This window comes from Pterocles gutturalis, unplaced genomic scaffold, assembly GCF_000699245.1.
Source record: "Pterocles gutturalis isolate BGI_N339 unplaced genomic scaffold, ASM69924v1 scaffold21475, whole genome shotgun sequence".
Classification (NCBI taxonomy): domain Eukaryota; kingdom Metazoa; phylum Chordata; class Aves; order Pterocliformes; family Pteroclidae; genus Pterocles; species Pterocles gutturalis.
This window is the reverse complement of record NW_010146393.1, coordinates 52,694-59,937: the sequence shown is the minus strand read 5'-3', so window position 1 is coordinate 59,937 and position 7,244 is coordinate 52,694.

Sequence of the window (7,244 nt, the reverse complement as noted above, 5' to 3'; positions counted from 1 at the left end):
GTTGTTTGTCTGGTGTTTGGAAGGATGCGTGGGGCGTGTGGCTGCCTGTGGTTTGTGTAGCGCAGGGTTAAATTTCATCTGTTGACGCGGGGATGGCCTTACATCTTGTGATGCCTACTTGAGAAGCATAAATATGTGACAGCTTCTGGTGTTAAATGGGTTTTTTTTTTTTAGAAATAATATTTGCATACCTGTAATAATAACCAGAAAATCCTAAATAATTTATCTCTTCAAGTATCCTAAAATATGCTGGCTATGAGGTGCAGGCTTTGATGAGGTTGTTCTGGGTCACTCAACCTTTGTATTTCTTAGCAAGAGCCCTTGCATGCCTGCTTCTTCTTTCTGTATGCAGTAATCATGAATGTGTTGTGGTTCTCAGGTTTACTGCATAATGGGATACGTGAATTCCCACTATAGGAGCGTGAAGTGGTGAGAAGACTAAATAGTGACAGTCTTAGGTGCTTGCAGGAAATAAAGGGGCATATTCTAAGGTTGGAGATAGTAGTCTTTCATTTTGTTGCCAAGCCTTGGTCTGTCTGTGTTAAATACTTATGCTGGCCTGGCTGTCAGGTTTGCTTTTTTGTTTGTTTGTTTGAAATATTGGTAATTTTTCAAAAACAAACTGCAGTACAGGAGGCCTTTTGCAGGTCTAATAATAGTGTGATGTCTAAATGTTGTGATTATCCAAAGTGTATAGTCCTGTTTAATATAACATGGATGAATGCCATGTGGAGGAATGTCAGTTTGGAAACAGGCAGAATGTCAACAGTATGACTGATCCTGGTTTTGTTTTATTTGAAATGAGAACAGGTGCTTTTGGAAACTAATCAGCCTGTGGATGAGAGATGGGGAAGGTGAGACTGCATTTCCAGCTTACTGAATATCTTACTTTCCCAGCTTGTTGGTAGCACCTGTCAGTAGATGTTTAAGCAGCATCTTGCAAAGATAAGTTATCCCACATCTTCCATCAGTGGAGTGGCTGTGCGTTCAGGTGAATCGGTACGTTCACAGGTTAGGCCATGTTTACCCTGGTTGTGCTCCTCTTGTGTAAAAATACTGGCATGCTGTACTGAGCACTACTGGTTGCACACACAGCAAGCTGTATGGGTAAGAATGCCTTCTGTCTGGTGTACGGGGGCTCAGCCTGTATTGTTCTGCCCTTGGTCTCAGTTTGAATAAGGGGAGGATGCTTCCATGTGTTCATCACTGGCTTGTTTCTCTTGAGCAGAGTTACTGCTGTCCACCTTTAGTGTCTTCTCACTTATGACTGAAAATGCTTATTACTGTTTTGCTTTTTTCTTTTTACTTTGGTGGAGCTGTATTATATTAAATATGTGGTGTGTAGAAGAGAACCAAGAAGAGGTATGAAGTATGTTGTTAAAAAAAAAACCCCAAAGAGCTGGTTGGAAAATTGTTGAGAAAAATAGGAGCTAGAAAAGAGACAAAACTAAATGATACCTGCTAAAGCATGAAATAGAAAAATGGGAGTAATTTATTTGTATGTACATAAATTGTCTTTCAGATTAATAATTGTGTTGCCCTGACTTGTAGGTGAAAAGAATTTGAATGATAAATAGAAACAGTAAGGGATATGTTTCCCTCTGAGAGCTTGCAGAGAAGAAACACTGCAGAATCAACCATTCTTCCTCAATAGATGAAACAAGAAATGAGAAGAAACCACCAAAGAGACTCAGTAAATTATTTCACTAGTCAACACATCCCTGTTTTTATCAGAAACGTCTAGTTCAATATAAGATAAAAAAATAACGTAAAGCTGAGGCATGGTGATTTGCCTAATTTAGTTTCTAGTATTTGCAAAAATCAAAGGGAGTTTAACCTTATGTTTATGTCTTTTCTGGCTTACTTCTGAGGGTAAGGAGAGCGAACAACTTTTGGTCCCACCACCTTTTTCAGAACAGTCAGAAAAGGATTCTACTTTACAAATTCCTTTCAAATCCATCTGCAGAATATGTGAAATCAGATGCATTGCAAAATATAACCACAATCTAGATAGTGCGTAGGTATATGTATGGCATGTGTCACTATTTCAGAATTAAAAGCAGAATAAAATGATAGAAATTAGTTGAAATTTGAAATGGCTGAATTAGTAATATCTTAGACCCTCAGAATATAGTAAAAAAAAAAGAAGTTGGACATAGTTTTGCCCGAACAGAATTAAAAGCAGAATAAAATGATAGAAATTAGTTGAAATTTGAAATGGCTGAATTAGTAATATCTTAGAACCTCAGGATATAGTAAAAAAAAAGAAGTTGGACATAGTCTTGCCCGAATGTATTGTATTAAAAGGTTACCTGAGTAAGGCAATGATAAGAACTTCTGGCATGGTTTTGTGAAGAGAAATATCAGGGTTGTTTGGGGACAGAGTGTTGAACTCACCTGAAGCTACATATTCTTAGAATGATGGATACGGATGAATGAAAAGTTCATCTAAATCTTCAATTTTAAAGTTATTGTGAGCAAAGCATGAATAAATAAATTATCAGACCAGCATTTTTTTTTTTAAATTGGTAGATTATGTATATTTACAGATTCCAGCTCTGTGTTGGAATATGTAAAGAGATGCTGCAATGGGAAGGCACAGCATTACCCTGTAAGCAAGGCTTCTCTCTCAGTAGAGGAAAGCGCTGCAAGCATAATGTAAGACAGTGAAACTCACGTAAATCCTTTTTTTGTCTGCCAGGCTGAAACGTGTCCACGAGTTGACAAACTCTAATTTAAAACAAAGTGTAGCACAAATCTAGATTTAAATGTAGTCATACTGGTTTGAATTGTGTTTTGTTGTTATGTTTGCTATGGCTTTTGTTTGTTTATTTCTTTATTTCTACTGGATTACTATATTGGATTTACTAGTTTGTTGAGAGTAAAAAATAAGCAAGAAAGAAAAAGAATGCCTCAAGATAAGTCTTCCATCAGTAGAAGTTTGTGAAAGATTGGAAAAGGGGAGCTAGGCTAGCTAGCTAAGGAATTCTTTGCAGAGAGGGTATAGTGACCATTTGAAGACATGAGGCTGAAACACACAAAAGTGAAAACAAATTGCAGTTTATTTTAGAAGGCTTGTCTTGTTACTGTGCTCAGACACCTGGAGAGAAGGTAACTATTTGATATCATGTGCGTACTTATCGACCATTGCTCAACAGAGAGGGCAGTAACCCCAGAGCCTAGCTGGTGCGTGCGAGAGCTGGGCAGTTCCACTGTGGGACAGGAAGAGCAAAATCTCCCGGTGCTGGCGGGTGGTGCGGAGGCCACTGCACTCACACCAGAACATGGTCATTTTATCTTTGCTGGTGATTTTTCCAATGCATCAAACTTGTGTTGTTACCATGGATTTGGCTATCTCAGATAAATACTTTCCATATTCTTTTTAGAGCAATCCAAACAGCCTTATTTCTAACCTGCAGTCCCAGGATCTTTATATGAAGGTGAAGAAGCTGCTAACTGCATGATGTTGCAGGTTTGATTGTGGATAGCTGAAAAAGGACCTACCAACCCGGGGTGCAAGCCAACCTTTGTGTTACCAACACATGGCAACAGTTTGTTTTGGTCCAGGGACCAGTAGGTGATACACTATCTACACTGTTATACTTCATTTCTGAGTAAGGGTTTTGTGTTTCTGTTGTGACTGGTTGACTCCAGGAGGTTATGTTTCATATATTAAAAAAGAAATCTTAAATGTTACATTCTGCATTTTAGATTTGTTGAGATGTCAGCCTGGAGACTGAAATTAAGATTATTTAAAAAAAATGCATTTACCCGGATTTTTACATTTCTTTGACCGATGCATTGCTCCTGTAATTTAAACTGGGTATAAAGATGGTAACTGTGAGCTGAGGTGAAATGAAGTTTAAGGAGGAAACCTTCTGCAAATATGTCAAAAGAGTGCAGGTTAAATTCTAGGTGTTTGTTTTGTTTTCCTTTCCTTCAAATGTGTAATTGAATAAGGGGGAAATAGTGACCGGTTGTAGATCTAGGTTGAAATACAGGTTGTTCAAATACAGTGGTCAACAAAGGGAAGGGGACAAGAAAAGTACTTGTTAGTGAGCACTGAAGGACAACTGCAAATACAAAGAAGCATTTCCCCGTTTTTCTCTGTGTTGTGTTCTTCTGACTTAAATTGCCATCTGTTTTTTAATAAGACATTATAGATTTTATGTAATTTAAAATAAGCATAGATATCTGGAGTTTTGTTGATTTTTAGATGTAAAATGCATACTGATTAATACAGTAGATACATAGCTCAGACAGGAAGAAACATGGGAAAATATTATTTTAGGAAGAAGAAAATATTTTGAGTTAATGATTGACCTGAGTTATAACAGAGATACAAATCATCATCTTTCATTTACTGTGTCATAAGTTCAGATCTGTGAAATCTGAATGTTTGTTTTGATCTCAAGAACATGATATTTTAAAGGTAGAAACTTGTACTGTAAGATTCCAGCATTCATGTAGTGCAAGAGGACTTAACTCTAGAAAAAGTGATGTCTGTTACACTTAGGAGTATCACGTTGTCACTTGAGCATCTGTTGTATGCCACTACAACACTTTCATTGGCTAGTATGCATTTAGTTTGCTTTATTCAGATTTTTTAAAATTAATTTTTAACTGTTAGATGTGGTTAAAATAATTGTCATTAAGTCACAGATTATTTTAACAGAGGAAACCTTTTATTGCTTTATTAGAGCAGTGCTTGGAGATCCCTGTAGTGAACAGCACTGCTTTTTATTTTGTACTTTGCCACAAACAACAAGACAGTCCTGAGTAGTACGCAGGCACAGTGCACAAGGGCTGGAAGAAAAGGAGTCAGTAGTGTTCTGTTGGTGGGTCTGGAATCAAAATCAAAATTTCTGTGTAGTATATCAAACTCTTCTGTAGTTCACCTATTGTATATTGAAAAGCTGTAATAAAATGGAAGTGAGTACAGGGATTAAAACATCACTCTACACTCTATTTGTAAGGGGCAATTGGAAGGGATGTGCCAACGAGAGTGAGAAGTCTTTGGTCACATTCTTCTTCCCTCCTATAAACAGATAGACATAGATTCAATACTTTTTTTACTTCTGAAAAATTATGTTCTAAAGCAAATCCATTCACTTAGAGATTGTTCATAATTATAAACTTGTTTTCTTAAACAGTGAATAGAGAAGTTGATTGCTGAGAAGGTTTCTTGTATGTTCCTTATGGATTTTTAAGCTTGTTACTTGTTCCTCTTTATGAACTTGTATCTGGTGTAAGTCAGACTTTGGAATACCATAAACCAGCAATAGCAGAAAGAACATTTTATGTACGTTATGTACATCCATCAGACTGTGCTCAGGGGTAGATTTATGGTTTTATTCCAGTCATCTTTCTTCTGTGACTTCCTGTATATCCAAAAGAAGAAAAAGTGTTCTTGGGGTTTTTTTACTGACTGTTTTTAGCGTAGTAATAAACATAATAAGTAATAAACAGCTAAAGGCAGGTGGGAGTACACCCCGTTGATTGCCTATCCTAACCTCTGTAGTACAAGCCATAGGTTTTCTCTCCTTTAATTCTTGTTTGAATGACAGCCACTCTTGGGAAAACATCTCATGTTGATTTAGAAGTTGCCAGTATGAGATGCTGGGATTGTTGTGCTGATTTCAATGAATTTTGACATGAGAAGGAATTTGAACACTTAAAGCAGTGTTGTTTTTTCTGTAGAAAAGTGTAATAAGCTGTTCCCACTTGTGAATTTTGGCTGGGTGGAAAAATGCACTGGGAAGTTATTAATCACAATATTAAATCTTATTAAGTGCTCTATACTGTTCCAGGATACTAATGAAATTATGGGAAATTATAGTTAATTGTGCAATGTAATTTTTTTTTGTTCTGTTTGTTTGGGTAATATCTTTTTATTTTTGTTTTCATCTCTCATTACTGCACTGAATAGCAATTAGCCAAAATAACAAGCTCAAACGGTTCTTACTCTTCAGAAGACATTTGACATGCCTGTTTGAAAAATTCTGAAATAAGAAGATTTCATAGAAAGTCATTTAGAAATAGGGTAATTATCTGTAATTGCAAAAATCTTTATCTTTGGTGATAGAAAAATAGGTATTTCCAATGTTTAATTTTTATCTTAAGAGACTAGTCTGGGATTTGCAATATTTATTTTGCTTTTCTTGCTTTTAAATGCTCCTGAAATGCTTCTGAGGGGAAGCAAAGCGTAATAAATTACCAAATGACAAGGCTTCTGTTTTCCATGTAATCAAATCTGTGTTTGTATTACGTCTATTTAAATAAAAATGTGTTTCTGCAGTTACCAGCTTGGTATGTGGGCACTGTACACAGCTTAAGAAAAAATAGATCAGTGCTGTGAAATTTGAATTTTTTCTCATTTTCTTTTTAATTATCTATTTGTTCTTTTACTGAATGTCCCATAACCATACTTGAAACAGTAAACAGTTTTAGAAAAGCCTTGAAATTACAAAGCTGAAACATTGAGGAATTCAAAGGGAGCAAGTTTATGAGCTCAGGTTATTACACCACAACAGAGAAATATATTTTTATGTATGAGACCGCATAAAAATGGGTATTCCTGTCAGTATTTCCAATGTTTAATTTTTATCTTAAGAGACTAGTCTGGGATTTGCAATATTTATTTTGCTTTTCTTGCTTTTAAATGCTCCTGAAATGCTTCTGAGGGGAAGCAAAGCGTAATAAATTACCAAATGACAAGGCTTCTGTTTTCCATGTAATCAAATCTGTGTTTGTATTACGTCTATTTAAATAAAAATGTGTTTCTGCAGTTACCAGCTTGGTATGTGGGCACTGTACACAGCTTAAGAAAAAATAGATCAGTGCTGTGAAATTTGAATTTTTTCTCATTTTCTTTTTAATTATCTATTTGTTCTTTTACTGAATGTCCCATAACCATACTTGAAACAGTAAACAGTTTTAGAAAAGCCTTGAAATATTACAAAGCTGAAACATTGAGGAATTCAAAGGGAGCAAGTTTATGAGCTCAGGTTATTACACCACAACAGAGAAATATATTTTTATGTATGAGACCGCATAAAAATGGGTATTCCTGTCATTTTAGTGATCTTAGAATAAAAATAATGCCAGGTTTATAAAAAACCACATAATATTTACATAGTATCTTCTCTGTATCCCTGGCTTATTATGGCTACTGATATGATTTGGAAGATATATTTTTTGGAATAGAGAATCTTCTTGTGGGAAAAATATACAAGAAATTTTTA